Source organism: Hevea brasiliensis, chromosome 2 (assembly GCF_030052815.1).
Source record: "Hevea brasiliensis isolate MT/VB/25A 57/8 chromosome 2, ASM3005281v1, whole genome shotgun sequence".
NCBI classification, from domain to species: Eukaryota; Viridiplantae; Streptophyta; class Magnoliopsida; order Malpighiales; family Euphorbiaceae; genus Hevea; species Hevea brasiliensis.
Window position 1 is genome coordinate 125127483 of NC_079494.1, and position 18072 is coordinate 125145554.

Here is an 18072-nt window from a genome sequence, read left to right on the forward strand (position 1 = left end):
AAAATTTTGATAAATCTCTTCTTTTTTAGTTAATATTTAGAGTGGAGTTAAGTTCATATTATTTTATTTATATAATATTAAAATCTATTCTATTTCAATATTGAATCACTTACCCTATTTTAATATTGAACTACTTACATATGTGTTTGTTTATAAATTTCTTATTATGCTAATGCCTACACGTGAGGTAAGAGATGTGTTTATAAATTTCATAATTAGCAATTTTGATTAAAATTCATGAGAAAGTTATTGGCCACTTCTATAATTGAGGAAAATAATTAAGAAGAATATTTGAGAACCTAATGAATAGATTGGGGACCGAATCACTGAAGATTTGTTTTGTAACCTTTGCTGGAAAACCTTTTAAAGCTGATCTCTGTGCTAAACAAATTGTTAATGACGCCATAACCAACTTTGAGAAAGACTCTTCTGTAAAATAAATAATTAATTGTTGTAGTCTACTTAAAGATTAATAAGTAAAATGAATTTTTGATGGACAAACTTACTTAAAAGTGTATTAAAAAACTAAGATATTATTTTATAGGTTATTAAAGTTAAAACATTTACATTTAATTTAAAATTAATATTTAATACCCTCTATCTAATATAATTTAAAAATATATTTTTAATAATATCTTCATTAATAATATCAAATAAACTCTAAAAAATTTATTTACGATGGTCATTAACGCTACTTTTTAGAAAAATAATAGTTTAGAAGTTAAAAAATAATTTACTTATTTTAAAATTTTATAATTAAAATATATTGAATTTAATTTAATAATATGAAATTAAATTTTAATTAATATATTTTTAAAAATATTTTTTAATAATAATAACAATTCCACTAAATACTAAAATTAGCCAAAAAAGAGACCTCCTTTGGATTCTAACTTTTGTTTGATATGACAGATGCAGCAATATATAATATGAACCCATTACTAGGTTACGTTAAATTAGAATATAATGTATCACCAACAGAAGACAGCTCAAGCCGGGGAAGGAGGAAAGAAACAGGACGTTGAAAACGACAAGAGACAAGTTGTTGACTAAAGAACCACCCTTGGGCTTACTAGATTGGAATAGATAATTAGAAGCAATCCATCGTCATCAACATTATTCTTTTGAAAGAGGGTTTAGCGTTTTAACATGTTCTCCTTCTGGTCATTTCAATATGTATTAGCTCTAGGACAAACACCTAATGCCAAGCTTAATTATGCCTCTGGCATTTAATTAAAAGAAGTGGCTCCATTACCTACCGACGAACTTGATTCTGTAGATATGGTACATTGGACAAAGAACTATATATATATATATGGTTTATATTGGTCCTCAATTATCATATGCTTCCAAGTGCGTAAAATCTAAACCAAGTGATCTAAATACGTTTAAGAAGATTATCATTTTAAACCTATATCAATTATGTTTTTATTTAAAAAAAAAAGAGCTATTTAGATATGATGGTCATTATATATAGGTTTCAAAGTATCGAAAATGGATATAATTAGAGTCGATTAATATTCTCATGTAAATTGAAAAAATTTTTAATTATCATGTTGATATGAGAAATCAAACTTAAATTAAAACCCTTTGACATCAAATGCTTATTATTAGGCTACTGATATCAATTATGTACTTGGCTATATACATATTTATCCTTTGCATGGGAGGTTAAAAACAAGGGAAAGGAGGGAATTAATCAAATTGCACAAGTTTGGCAAGCGGTCCCCATGAGCGATCTAATCAATTCTTATGAGAGAAGCACTTTACTCCTTTATGCATTATTTAGAGCTAAATCCAACCGCTTTCAAATTAGAATAAGTTGCTGTGATTAAGGAAAGGGAGCAGCTCTCTCCAACTTTAGTTGATGATTTGATGTACGGATTACCCAAAGATAAGGAAATGGAAAATGATTGATGTTGGAGGGAGCCCTTAATATTATTTTTTAACTTCAACAAAGCACAGTTTCAAATTCAACCTCTAAGCCTTTTGCTCCTTTCTTTATTCATAATACAATAAAGCCTGCCCTCTAGCAACCTGTCTTTATTACTTATTAACATAAGAAAAGTGAAAAATGAAATTTTATTTTACATATTATAGAAGAAACTAAAGATCATGCAACTAGCGCAATATGTTGGCCCTATTAATTTTCCCCTGGTGAGTGGATCTGGGCTTGGGATATTGAGCCTGAGCTATCTCACAGGTTTGAATCCTGCATATGAAACGACTTGAGTCGAGTCCAATGTTCCCATAAAGCATTGACAAGAAAACTAGAAAAATATTCGATATAAACTTGGGAATCGGAAACAAGTAGTGAGCATAATCAATGCCAATAATCATGATTCCGGTGCTCTTTGTTTTTTTTTGTATGGAAGAGGTAAAAAGCTTACGTACCCCACTGCCAAGAAACAATTAATTTTCAGCTTCTTTCATTCTTGTTATTTTTAAGATTTATTTGAAATTGTTGTTGGGAAAAAAAGAAAAGTAAATTTTTAAAATATATTAATTAAAAAATATTAAAATAAATTTAATATATTATAATTATAAAAAATTTAAATAACTAATATTTTTTGAACTAAAATTTATTTGTAAATATCAATCTCAATTGTCTTCATCCATCCAAGTTGTTGAATAAGAAAAAGGAAGTAGCATGAACATTTTGATGCTTGTGTGCTTATTATTTTATCTCAATTACGAATGTATAGTCTATAAAAAGTTAAAAAATTAAGAGTTAAATATTACTCTTATAAATTTTAATTTTTTAAAAAATAATTATTAATTTAGTTTTTAAAAATTAATATTTAACTTAATATAAAGCAATAAATATTAATGAATAAAAAATTAACTTAATTTTTTAAATATTTAAATAATATTAATAAAAAATTTAAAACTACTTGATAATAATTACTCCTTGTTTATTTCATACTAAATAAAATTTTAAAATATTTTTGATACACATAAAAATAATAAATTTTCTCTCATTAAAAAATAAAATCAATATAATTATGAGATGTAATACCTAACTGTATGTCCCTAATAAAACTATATCCTACCAAACCCCTTTAGAGTTGGCAGGAAGTTGCATTCTGGGAAGTTCTGTACAGGTCAGAGCTCTCGTTTTTTCTCAGATAAATTGGCATTAAACCACTTCCGAAGATGGGCTAGGTGTCTGAATAGCTGGGCTGAAACGTGTTTATCGACCCAATAATATGTGGATGGAAGGCTTGAAGCTAGGGCGGCCATGGTCCGATTTAAAATCTAAATTAGAATTAATTTGACATTAAAATTAAATCAAAATTAATTTAAAATCAATCTGAAATCAATTGAATTTTATTTATTTAAAAATGTCGTTAGATTATAATTCTATTAATTTGAATCGAAAAAGAAAAACTGTCTTTTCATTGTTTTCATTAACTGCATATTACTAATGTGAGAAACTTTCTTCCTTACTGGTTAGATGAATTTTTTGATATTCTATTGTTTGAGGCCTCATTTTCAACATCAATTCGCTAAACATGTCACGTTACTCCAATCCTAACCTATTGCATCATTATGACAAGAACAAGAAAATCAATAACCATTTTGAAATGTTTTGGCTTCCAAGTTGAAATAATATAAACATATTGCGGGAGATGAAGTCTTGAATTTGGTATTTACGTGAAAGGAAGCATATTTCCCTGTAACGTTTAATAAAATATTCAGAAAGTTCTTCCGCAGAATCATTGAAGAATCATCGTGTCCTTCATTCTTCTTAATGCAAGAGATTCAACTACTTACATGTGAATGAGTTCATCCAATTATTTCACATTATCTTTGCCAATTTCAATGCTTACCCATTGCTCCAAGCGTTCCTATATTTGTAAAAAATACAAACCTTTGTATCTTTTCCCCGTCCAAAGTAGTTTTTCTTTCATTAAATTTTTATAAGCAAAATATATTAAATTTTATTATAATTAACTTCATTAATTTATTTTTTTTATGAGTAGTTTGAAAAGGGTTTTACTTTTTCTAATTATTTAAATGATATATTACATATCTTTCTCTTATGCTTTTCTTTTCAATGTATAGTATTTATTTTTGGTCCATTTTCATTTCTTCAACTAGGAATTTGTCTGTTAGGGAAATTTTCTTGCCACTTTGAATACTTCATTTTCCCTTTTCTTTTTTGTGACTCCATCTTATTTCGCCTGTGAAAATGATAGCCATGTGGCTTATGCTCTCTTTGATGAGAAAAAATATACTCAATTCCTAATTAATTCTCCCTTTGATTGTGATAACCATGTGGACATCTTCCTTAATTTCTCTCTTTTTATTTGTTTTTTACTGAAAACACCCATAATTCTTTCTCTATATTATTTCACATTTTTTTATAAAGATTCAAAAATAGGTATTATTTTTACATTTATTTTAGAATTAATTTTTATATATTAAAATTAATAAAAAAAATGATTTATATCTTTATTCACTAAAATAATAATGTCGAAAATTTAAAATAAGAAATATATAAATTATTCCACACATTTAATAATAAATACCACATTACACATTGATTATTAATATAAACATTATATTAGACATAATAAATAAACAAGAGATATAAAAAGTCAAATATAATAGATAAATCATTGCTCACTGCCATATATTTGAAAAGAAAATCATTAACGCATTGCCTCATCTTCGCGAAAATGATAATTACAAGTAAGAAAAAAAATATATTATATAAATAAATTACCCCAATCCCCGCCAAATATTACGTGCCGTAGATATTGAATGATGTGGACTCGCACGTGGAAAATGGAATTATTATGGACCGTCAGATCAAGTAGCAAGGCAAGTATTTCAACGGCCAAAAACCGCCATTAACGGCAACATTAACGAACAGTTTCGCTTTCAATTACGAAACGCGAATCTTCTACGTGTCAATACCGTATCCCCCTGAAAACGGAATGCGGTCTGAGTTTGGATGGGAAAAAGGCAAGACGATACGAACGTTTGGTAGGTCCCGGTATTAACACCCTGATCGAGTGGGCCCTACCATGGTAAAGACATAACCGTCTGACTAGCTAAGGCACCCCTTCACGGTTGAATATGCAACCTTCATGCAGAAACACACAAACTAGAGGCCAGCTAAATTATTAATATTAATAATTTTAGAGCGATTTTAATAATTTAAAGAAATTGATCAAGAAACTAAACTTGTTGGGTTTTTTAGAAGGATCTACGACGTTAGGCCAGTATGTAGTATCAGAATCAATAGTTTCAAGAGGGAATATGAGTAAGATTTAATTCAAAAATGAGTAGAGAGAAAATCCATGTTATAACAATAATAGTTATATTTAATTAAGAACCAGTTATTATTTCCTGAAAGAAAAAAAAAAAAGAAAAAGAAAACTAAAAGTGAATGGAAGGAATTGAAACAAATTGCCATGGGTGGGTGAAGTTTCCTTGTACTAATCTGCGTAATTAGTTGATTGTTGCATCCTAAAAAATTATGGAGGTAAATGCATTGACCAGGAAGGGCATAGCTACGTTAAAACAATTTACAGTGAAATTTAAAATTAAAACCTTGCAATTTTAAAAATAATTGTGAAAACGACTCAATCTATCACTAAAAATTCACACAAATTCCGTATATCTCAAAAATCTTACTATTTGGCTTGTTCCTGAAGAAAAGCTTACTCGAATGCTGACACATAGCATTATCCATAAGCGTACCCCATCTCCATGCACTCTCCCCCCTTCCTTCTATATATAGATATCCTCTTAAACCCATTACATACCATCCAACCCAAAACAACACATAGCAGTTTTTTGATAATTCATTACTCATTATGGCTATTGTATGTTTCCTTCAAAAGCCATTCCTTCTTTCCATTCTTTTACTTGTCTTTCTGTTCAACTTCTGCCACTGCTTCCACCCCAAGTCCCTCAATTTTTCAAAGACACAATCTGATTCTGATTGGGCACCCGCTGGGGCAACATGGTATGGTAGTCCCACCGGTGCTGGAAGTGACGGTATGCAATTCCAAAGGCAATAAACATACATATATGTTTTTGAAAATTAATTAAGCTAATAAAAAAAATTCCATTCTTTCTTTCCTTGCAGGTGGAGCTTGTGGGTATCAAAATGCTGTAGACCAACCACCATTCTCTTCAATGATAGCAGCTGGAGGGCCTTCTCTATACAAATCTGGAAAAGGATGTGGAGCCTGTTATCAGGTGAAATGCACCTCTAATTCAGCTTGCTCGGGAATCCAGTAACAGTAGTTATCACAGATGAGTGTCCTGGAGGCCCTTGTACCTCAGAGTCCGTTCATTTCGATTTGAGCGGCACTGCTTTTGGAGCCATGGCGATTTCTGGCCAGGCTGATCAACTGCGTAATGCCGGAGTTTTGCAGATTCAATATAAAAGGTAACTCAACTATTCATGGAGAATAAAGATTGACTAAATTGTTGTCGTCTTCAAGCACAAGTATTTTTGTCAAATATAATTAATTTATATGATTAATTTCACTTTTTCTACTATGCACGTGACGATATTGCTTCATGTCAAGAACTTCTACCTGGCTACAATTTCGTAATTGTCGAATTCTTTATTTATACTATCAACTAATCAAGTACTTTAATCTGTGTTTAATGATGCTGTGGCAAGCAGGGTTCAGTGCAACTATCCTGGCAGGAATTTGGCCTTTCACGTTGATTCTGGATCAAACCCCTATTATTTTGCAACCTTAGTGGAGTACGAAGACGGAGACGGTGACCTTGCTTCAGTTGAATTAAAACAGGCGTTAGACACAGACTCATGGATTGAGATGCAACAATCCTGGGGTGCAGTTTGGAAACTCAACTACGGCTCTGTTCTTCGTGCCCCATTGTCTCTCCGGCTAACCTCGCTCAAGTCCGGGCAGGCCATTGTAGCAAGCGACGCAATTCCTGCAGGTTGGCAGCCGGGAAAAACCTATCGATCAGTCGTCAATTTCTAGTATTATCACATGATATGATATGATATAATTATTAGCATATGTATTTCCATGGAGCAGACTTGTTCAAATAAGAGTCCACATGGAAACTCTTGTTAAGGCTTTTTAATCCTTATGTCAGTTGTGGAATTGTTTTGCCTACTAGAAGGTTACTTGCAAATTGTCATTCCTTGAATGGAAGTACTAACTAGGTTTTTCCAATATTATTAATTGGGTCCAGATCTGACTTACTGTTGAATAAAGCATTAATGGGATTTGACAATCCCAAATGAAATGGTAATTAAATATGAATAAAATAACAAGTAATGAGATTTAATTAATAATAATAAAGTTATTTTAAAATTATAAAATTTTAAAATTAAGTATTAATTAGAATTAATTAATTTTGATTAATTTCCCTTGATTTAATAGGTGAACGTGTATTATTTATCTGATAAATTTAAATTTGAGTATTCAATCTCTCAATTTATTTATTAAATAAATAAATAAATTTAAAATATGAATAAATTAAAGTATTAAATTATAGATAATGATGACGAACCAGAATTTTTAATGAGTGGGCTAAAGTTTTTATATTTTTATATTTATAAAATATTTGTAAAAAATATTTTCTTTTATTTATAAAATATTAATTAGTTAGTAAATAAATAAATATACATTTTAATAAAATATAATTATATTAAAAATTCAATTTATTAAAATTTATCTTCATTTATTAAAATTTATCTTCAGATGAAATTTACAATATGATCAATTATATTATTTTATTATAGCCTCGTGAAAATTTGATAAAATATAGTTATATATTTACCTTATATTTGATCATTAATTATATATATTAAACACAAATATTAGTAATTACTGATATTCATATTAAATATGAATTTTTTTTTTTACATTAGCTCATATACTATAAATATTACAATTACTTATTAGATGATTTTACATTATTTCTTTAATAAATAATTAAATAATTATGAGACTTTTGATGTATTTTAAATCAAATTTTTAATAGTATCATGTTACAAAATTTATATAGACTAAGAAAAAATTTCAATGGAAACATTAAATAAAATTCAGTGAGATATCAAGAAAAAATATATATTTATAAAAAATTTTAATAAAAATTAAAAAACATTCAGTCAGATCAATTGACCCACTGATGATGCCTTAGTTCCGCCCGTTACTACAAGAAAATATCAGTACAGAAACCGAATTTAGAAACGGATTTAAGTCCGTTTGTAATTTGAAACAGCATTTAAAACAGAAACTAAGTCGAACGGGTTAAATGTATAAGAAACCGATTAGCAACAATTTTGAAACCGTTTTGCGGTAAATTTACCATTGGTTTCTAAATTGCGCGGTATATTTTTGCGGTAAATTTAGTATCGATTTAGAAACCATTTAAAAACTGACTTCTGAAACCGAATAACGTTCGGTTTCTAATTCAAAGGATCAAGATTAGTTCCATTATAATTGAGTCATATTAGAAACTGAATACCGTCGGTTCCAAATTTACTCAGGTTTAATTTAGAAACCGATTATATTCGATTGCAAAATTGATTTACTACGTATTTATATTTAGAAACCGAGTTATATCGGTTTTAAAATTAATATAATTTCTATTTTATTTACTAAATATTATGGTCAAACTAAATGTATGATCGATTTTATCAAGTCACATTAGGAACCGATTTATATCGGTTTCTAATTCCATTAGTTATTTAGAAACCGATTAATTTCAGTTTCAAAAATTAAAGTGAAATCTAATTATATTTAGAAACAGATTTATATCGGTTTCAAAATTTATATAATTTCTATTTTATTTACTAAAGCTTAAAGTTAAAATAGAAACCGATTATTTCGGTTTCAAAATTTATCTAATTATATATTTGATTTAATAAATTTTAAGTTTATGTTAGAAACCGATTTCTATCGGTTTCTATTTTTATGATTTTAGAAACTGATTTTTGTCGATTTCAAAAAAAATTTACAGATTAAATTTTAAAGTCAAATTAGGAACCGATTTATATCGGTTTCTAATTTTTTATGTATTTAAAAATCGATTACTTTTCGGTTTCAAAAATTAAAGTATTATCTAATTATTTTTATCTAATTTAATTTTAAATATATAAAATTATATTAATTTTATTTTCATAAAACTATAGGGGACAATTTAATTTCAAACATATATATTATATTAAATTTTTTGTCAACTATATTAATTTTTTTAAACTATTATAGAGAAATGTCTTGCATAAACCTACCCTATTAAAATAATTTAAATTAATAATTAATTGTATTATATAAAAAATTATAAAATATTTACAAATGAATATTAAATTCATACTAGCTCCATTCTATTTCAATAAATTTTTAAAATTTTTTATAAGAATTAAGAAAATTATTAGATAATATATTTTTATAAAAATAATATTCAAAATTAATTAAAATTTCTTTACAATATCATTGAAATGTAAAAATATGTGAAAAAAAATAAATATATTGAAAATAATAATAATAATAATAATTAATGTAAAGTTAAAAAATAATTAATATTTTTTTATTTTTTGAAATAACAAATAAAATAGGGAAAAAATTTTCTAAATCATCTGGGGAGAGTGCTAATGACATATCTTATTCAAAACTATGTCGTTTTAAGATTGGGTGAACTTAACAAACCTAGCTCCTTCAAGTTTCGATCCCTTTCCCATTTTACCTTTCTTCCCTTTGTTTCAGTTGGTCACCATTTCTCTCTCTCTCTCTAACTCTCTTATTCCCTTCTTTCAAATTCAATTTAGGGCAAACTCAAACTCGCTTGTTTTGACTCACAACCCAAAAAGATCTCTATATACACCATTGATCTGCCTCTCAGGTATTGTTTTCATATCTCTTCTCATGTCAGAATCGCTTCGGCTTTGATCCCCAATGATCTCCGACTTCATTAGTTTCTATTATGATGCCTTCCTGTTTCTGTTTGTTGGCTTTAGCTCACTATTTATTGTAAATCTGGGTTATTTATCTAGGGGATTTGGAAGGCAATTCTTTTTTTTTTTTGTTGGAGTTGGATTTTATGTTTTATGGATTTTAGTGTGAATAATGGAGGATATATTTTGCAATTTAGTTTTGGCATTTGTTTGGTTACTAAGAAACCGTTGGCATATAGAAGGAAACCGTTCGCATTTGTTTTGGCATAATTACAGCACTATCACACATCTCTCTCTCTTTCTCTCTCTCTCTCTCTCTCTCTCTCTCCCTACCTTTCTTTGTTTCTGCATTTATTTTCTATTCCTCATTTTATCTACACTCCCCTTACAACCTTGAATATCATGTCAGATTAGAGCCCTCCTATCTGTAATCTCCCTGCTTAAATTCAGCCATGGAATGTTTCTCTCTTTACTCCTTTGCAGGTCCCTTCTCCTCTCTCTCTTTCTGTGCTTTTAAATAATGATGTCATGTTATTCATAATACCTTTTCGTTTTCGCTTCCTAAGTATGAGTTTGATAGTTGGTTTGTCTTTTCCGTTCCTTGCAATTTCTTTTTTCTAATCATATAGTATATTTCCTTTATTTTGATGTGTTGGTTTTGTGTTTTGCTAATTTTTTCCTGTTTTTGCAGGTATTTTTTGAGCAGGGTGCCTGCCGATTCTAAATCAGAAAGCGGAAAAGGGAACTAAATTCCTCTCTGATTAAAAAGGTATGCCACTGTTAATATTTTATTTGCTTTCATAATTCTTTCTTTTTTGTTCGATGTTGAGGGTTGTCATGTTGGATCTGCTTTTGGATTTCTGATATTCCCTAATTTTGTTTTCTATTGATTTTTCTCTCCATATCGAGTTTAACTTTAAAACCTATCTGGGGTTTCTAGTGACGAGTTAGATCTGAACAAAAGCTACCAAACATAAATAAGTTGGTGCTGTCACAGATTGAGGGTCATATAGTTTCATTTATTTATGTTTAAAAATACAATTAAGTATATTTTTTTTGAAAGTTTAAGCAAGCTTTCGTAAAAGTTAGCACTTTTCTCTTGTCCTTTTGCATATATAGAGGACAGATTTAAGATTCCACATGGTTAGCTGAAAGTTTCTAGCTCTGAAGTCATTTTTTTGTAGCCATTATTTTTGAAATTTGTATTTCTTTCTTTTTAATTTTTTGGTGGTTAACTGTTTAAGCACTTTATATTCCAACATAAAAATGGTTTTGGGAGGGAATATGCTTATCCATATGTTGGGAGGACATGGTTTGTCCCGCTTGCATAATCTCCAACACTTTTTGGCATCCACTGGCCCAAGAAAACAGAACCTGCATTGCATTTTAGATCATCATTTAGGTGTAATTTTTGCACATAATTTACCCTTGTTCATAGCTATTATTATAGATATTAGCATGTATTTAGTCAATTTTATAATTTTCACACTTCTTAGTTTAATTTTTGGAATTTATTTGTTTTGTAGGTTAAATTTGGAGAAATTTGATGTATTTTGATCAGAGTAGCCATTTGGAGGAGATTAGAGTTGAATTGTAAAAATTCTTGAAGTTGAGTAAAAAAATGGCCGAGAATTACACAACCTGCAGCACAACCAATTTAGCTTATGTCGCAGGTTATGTCGAGCGTCAGATATACAGGCAGATTGTTACACAACCCGCGACACAACCCGCGACACAACCGATGCAGCTTATGTCACTTTTACTGGAAATGGCTGACGTGGCATTTCCGTTACTCTGATTTTATACCTCACTTTCTCTGGAATCTTCCACCTTTTTACCCATTCTAGGGCAGTCCCCTCACCTATATAAAGTCCCCTTTATCATTTTCTTTTCAGAAGGAGCAAGGGAGGCATTTTTGGGAAGAAAAGAAAGAGAGAAAGAGGGAGCACGGGAAGCATTTCTGCAGCAGGAGCTCGTTAAGCACTTTTCGCAGCGATTCTATTCGCATTTTTCTATTCCTTAACTTAGATTTCCATTATTTCTTCATTTATACATTTGGGTTTGTCTTGAAACTATGATTAGTGAGTAGTTGTTTGAGATTCTAGAGATGGGTTTGTAAATATTGATTTGTATTGTGGTTTTGAACTGATTTAGCCATTTAAATGAGGTTTGTTACATTTTGATTTATTGCTTGTGAGCTTGTTGCCTTGCTTGATGAATGGGCCCTCATTAAGTTAAGCTTTAATCCTTAATAGATGGACTGAAAAGTGAATATTAGGGATAGATAATCTTGCAATAAACTTAGTTTTTTTGGTGTTAGAAATAAGCTAAGAGGATTAAAGGGACTTTCCAAAAATCAATTAGAGATTTAATTGGGTTTTTGTTAGGTTTGAAATACCGTGAAAACAGGGTTTGATTTAATGAAAACCAACTTTGAAATGCTTGAAAAAGGTTTCAAAGATTTAAGAATTGATTTTCCTCAAAATTGCAATTCTCATGTGTTTGGCTAAATTAGGGATAAACCACATGCAAACAATATTGAAAATCCAATCTCTAGAATCACTTTAATTTTTATTGAATTTAGATTTAATCCCTCTCAATTTCATAAATAGAAATTTCAAATTAAATTTTGGTAATCTAGTTTAATTAATTTTAGTTAATTGTTTGATTTAGCTTAAATTCCTCAAATACCAATTTTAATTTTTAGATTTCATTTTTTTTATACCTTTAAATTTTGTCATTCTAATTAGCTTATACTTTTATTTCCAATTTAAGCACAATTCCCTGTGGGATCGGTATCATTTTTTTAAAACTATACTACTGTGACCCGTGCACTTGCGGAAATCACACACCAAGTTTTTGGTGTCGTTGCCGGGGAATTTTTTGTTTTTAAGTTGGATTTTAATCGTTTTAAGCTGATTAGAATTTTTTATTTTCTTTTATTTTCACTATTGTTCCTTGTGTTTTTCAGGTACTTTTCTTGTTTATGAGATGATCGAAAAGCACAAGTGATACTGAATTGTTGTTGAACCCTGAAATTGAAAAATTCTGTCAAGCCAACAAAAAGGAATACAAGAGAAGAAAAGAAGCAGAAAAAGAAGAACAACAAAGATTTGAGCAAGAGGAGACAATTGAAAATATGGAGAATCAAAATAGAGCTATTGGTGGAAACAATGGAGGAAATGAGCAAAATAGGCAAAATGAAGTGGTTAATCAAAATGATCCTCAGAGAAGATCCATGTTAGATTATGCTTTTCCTAGATGTGCAGATGTGAGAGATAACAGACCTATTATTGGAGCTAATCAATTTGAGTTAAAGACTGGTCTCATTCAAATGGTTCAGAATTCAAAATTTGGAGGTAGTGCACTTGAAAATCCTCATTCTCATTTGAAGAAATTTTTGATGATATGTGGTACACAAAGGCAACCTGGAGTTTCAGATGAAGTAATTCGGCTCACCTTATTTCCATTCTCTCTTTGGGATTCAGCATTGGAGTGGTATGACTCACTTCCACAAGCTACTATAGCTACTTGGGAGCAGCTATCTCAAGCTTTTCTATCTCAATTTTTCCCACCTGGGAAGACCACTCATTTGAGGAATTTGATGGTAGCTTTTAAGCCAAGAAATGATGAAACTTTGTATGAATCTTGGATGAGATTTAAGGAGCTTGAAAGGCAATGTCCTCATCATGAAATACCCAAATGGATGATTGTTCAGAATTTCTACACCAGAGTTACTCCAGCCATAAGAAACACAATTAATTCACAAGCAGGAGGAGATTTCATGAGAATGACAAGTGAAGAATGCTATGATCTATTAGAGAATATTGCTCATAATACCCATTTGTGGGGAAATCCTAGAGCACTTGAGCCAAAGAAGGCTGGGATTTATGAACTTGACTCAGTTAGCTACATGAATGCAAGATTTGATCAGTTGACTCAGCTTCTTAGTGATTTTTGCACAAAGGCAACAACCTCAACTTCTACAACTATGCAACAAGTTGCCTTCACAGATGGAACTCAAAGTTGTGGAGTTGATTACTCTTCTTATGGTGATGATTATTTGCAAGAACAAGCTGCTTATGCAGGAGGTTATCAACAGAAACCTATGGGAAATTCTTACTCTAATGTGAACAACTCAACATGGAGGCCACAAGCAACGTTTGCTCAACAAAGCCAAAGCTCAAATTATGCTCATAACCAGCAGTTTCTGCATCAGAATAGGCCTCAATTTCAGCCTCAATTTCAGCCCACAAGGCAGCCACCACCTGGATATCAAGCAAGAGCACAACAATCCTTTCCACCTCATGAACCGAAGCCAACCTTGGAAGGCATGATGGAGAAATTATTTGCTGAACAAAGTAAGATGAATAGCAAATTGGAAGAAGAAATGCAACACATGAGACAAACCATGGATCAATTACAAGTCCATAACTGCATGTTGGAAACTCAATTGGCTCAACAAGCAAGCTCATCAGGAAGCAACTCCTATGGGAAACTACCTAGCCAACCACAAAACCCTCATGAACAATGTAAGGTTGTGACCTTGAGAAGTGGTAAAAAAGTTGGTCAAGAGAGTGAAAACAAGAGAGAAGAAAAAGAGAGCACAAAAGAAGAAAATTCAGTTGAGAGCAAGAAAAATGAAAAAGAAGAAGAAAGCAAAAGTGAGCAAGATGAGGGAGAGAAACTATACATCCCACCTGAACCTTACAAGCCCACCCTTCCTTACCCTCAAAGATTTATCAAGCATAAGCTAGACAAACAATTTGGCAAATTCCTTGAAGTGCTAAAGAAGTTGTATATCAATGTGCCATTCACTGAGGCACTATCCCAAATGCCAAGTTATGCCAAGTTTTTGAAGGAGATTCTTACCAACAATAGAAGGTTAGAAGATTATGACACCATCAACTTGGGAGAGTATTGCAGTGCTATAATTCAGAAGAAGTTACCTCCCAAACTCAAAGATCCGGGTGTGTTTTCCATTCCTTGTCATATTGGTGATAATTGTGTGGCAAATGCCTTATATGACCTTGGAGCTAGTGTCAGCCTAATGCCACTTTCAATATATGAGAAGTTGAATATGGGAGAGTTGAAGCCCACAAACATGTATCTTTCATTGGCTGACCGTTCAATTAAGTATCCAGAAGGCATTCTAGAAAATGTGCCTATCAAGGTTGGGAAATTCTACATTCCGGTGGACTTTGTCATTTTAGATATGGAAGAAGACACAAAAGTTCCTATCTTATTGGGAAGACCCTTTTGGCAAAATTGGTGCATTAATTGATGTAAAGGGTGAGAAATTGACACTTAGAGTGGGAGATGATCAAATGATATTCAACATCAATCCTGCCATGAAAAGGAAACATGAAGAAGTTGAGTCTTGTTTGCAGGTAGACATTATTGATGAGATTGTTCAAGAGCATTTCAGAAAAAGCTATCCACAAGACCCATTTGAAAATTGCTTAGTCCATGGTGGGAGCATTGATGATGATAATCACAACATAGCTGCTTTTGCACAACACTTGGAGAGCTCTCCACCACATCCTGAAGCCACAATTTTTCAACTTGAATAAGTGCAAAATTTGGAGATCAAACAACCATCATTAAAGGTAGAGGATGCCCCAAAGGTAGATCTTAAACCTCTTCCTTCCAACCTCAGGTATGCTTTTCTTGGACCCAATGGAACATATCCTGTTATAATTAATGCATCTTTGACTGATATTGAGAATGAAAAATTGTTGAGAGTTTTGAGAGAATATAGAAGAGTTTTGGGTTATGCAATTGATGATATAAAGGGAATTAGTCCAACAGTTCGTATGCATAGGATTTTCCTAGAGCCAAATAGTAAACCTTCCATTGAACATCAAAGAAGATTAAATCCTACAATGAAGGATGTTGTGAAAAAGGAAATCCTAAAATTACTAGCTGCTGGAATTATTTACCCTATTTCTGACAGTGAGTGGGTGAGTCCTGTGCATGTTGTACCAAAAAAAGGTGGGGTGACAGTTGTTAAAAATAAGAATAATGAGTTGATACCCACTAGAACTGTTACAGGTTGGAGAATGTGCATAGACTATAAGAAGTTGAATAATGCTACAAGAAAAGACCATTTTCCCCTTCCTTTTATGGATCAAATGTTAGAAAGATTAGCCAAGCATTCATTCTTTTGTTACTTAGATGGATATTCTGCTTTCTTTCAAATTCCAATCCATCCTGATGACCAAGAAAAAACTACCTTTACCTGTCCCTATGGCACCTTTGCCTATCGAAGGATGCCATTCGGATTGTGTAATGCGCCTGGAACCTTTCAAAGGTGCATGATGGCCATTTTTTTTGATTTTATTGAAGAAATTATGGAGGTCTTCATGGATGACTTTTCAGTATATGGCACTAATTTTGATTCATGCTTGACTAATTTGTCTAAAATCTTGCAGAGATGTGCTGATAATGATTTGGTGTTGAATTGGGAGAAATGCCACTTTATGGTCCAAGAGGGGATCGTTTTAGGGCATTTGATCTCAAACCGGGGAATAGAAGTGGATAGAGCGGGGAAATTATTGAAAAAATGCCCCCTCCAACTACTGTCAAAGGAGTGCGGAGTTTTCTTGGACATGCCGGGTTTTACCGGCGATTTATTCAAGATTTTTCTAAACTTGCTAAACCCTTAACAAATCTCTTGAATCATGATGTTAAATTTGATTTTAATTAAGATTGTATGGTTGCTTTTTGCAGGTTAAAGACGGCATTAACAACAGCTCCTATCATGCAACCCCTGGATTGGACTTTGCCATTCGAAATCATGTGTGATGAAAGCGAGTTTGCTGTTGGAGCTGTCCTTGGCCAGCGAAAAGATAGAAAACCTTATGCCATTTACTATGCAAGTCGAACCCTTGATGAAGCTCAAGTTAATTATGCTACAACTGAAAAGGAGTTCCTTGCGGTAGTATTTGCACTCAATAAATTTCGTTCTTATTTGGTCAACTCAAAGGTAATAGTTTTCACTGATCATGCAGCAATAAGGTATTTAATGAGCAAGAAAGAAGCTAAATCTAGGTTGATTAGATGGATTTTATTACTTCAAGAATTTGATTTGGAAATAAGAGATAAAAAAGGTGTTGAAAATGTGGTGGCTGATCACCTTTCTAGGATAAAAACTGAAAATAAAGATGATGAAATTGTGCCAATTGATGAGTTTTTTATGAATGAGCAGTTGTATGTGTTGAAATCTGCACTTCCATGATTTGCTGATATTGTGAATTTCTTGTCTTGTGGTGTCTTGCCACCTGATTTATCTTGGCAGCAAAAGAAAAGATTTTTGCATGATGTTAAATTTTATTCTTGGGAAGAACCTCTTTTGTTTGGGAGATGTAATGATGGAATAATTAGGAGATGTATACCAGAGGAAGAAATACATGATGTTATTTACCATTGTCATTCCTCTGAATATGGTGGTCATTTTAGTGTCTCAAAAGATGTCGAAAAAGTCTTGACATCAGGTTTCTATTGGCCTAATATGTTTAAACATGTGAGAGACTTTGTAAGCAAATGTGATAGGTGCCAAAGGGTAGGCAACATTTCCAAGAGGGTTGAGATGCCCCAACAGTCCATATTAGAAGTTGAATTATTTGATGTGTGGGGAATTGATTTCATGGGGCCATTTCCATCTTCTTATGGGAATAAATATATCTTGGTAGGGGTGGATTATGTATCTAAATGGGTAGAAGCTATTGCTACACCTACCAATGATGCAAAAGTTGTGGTGAAATTTCTAAAAAAATTTGTTTTGACCAGGTTTGGTGCCCCACGTGCCATAATCAGTGATGGTGATAGCCATTTTTGCAACCACCAATTTGAAAAATTGATGAGAAAATATGGGGTAAAGCATAGGATTGCCACACCATATCACCCTCAAACAAATGGCCAAGTAGAAATCACAAATAGAGAGCTTAAGCAAATCTTGGAGAAAACTGTCAACAAGTCCAGAAAAGATTGGTCCCTTAAATTAGATGACACTCTTTGGGCATATAGAACAACATTTAAAACACCCATAGGAACTACACCTTATAGGTTAGTTTTTGGGAAATCATGCCATTTGCCCGTAGAGTTAGAACATAAAGCTTATTGGGCCATTAGAGCAATCAATTTTGATTTACAAGCTGCTGGAC

At 31.6% G+C, this 18072-nt stretch overlaps 1 non-coding gene and 1 pseudogene across 1 annotated transcript; one reads left to right on the forward strand and one right to left on the reverse strand.

Annotated features, from left to right (window-relative positions):
* Positions 1–5759: 5759 nt before the first annotated feature.
* Positions 5760–7190, forward strand: LOC131171005 (putative expansin-B2; annotated as a pseudogene).
* A 6306-nt stretch (positions 7191–13496) lies between these two features.
* On the reverse strand, positions 13497–13603 carry LOC131178129 (small nucleolar RNA R71). Its single transcript, XR_009147262.1, has one exon. It is a non-coding gene; the product is annotated as a small nucleolar RNA R71 (small nucleolar RNA).
* Positions 13604–18072: the final 4469 nt, after the last annotated feature.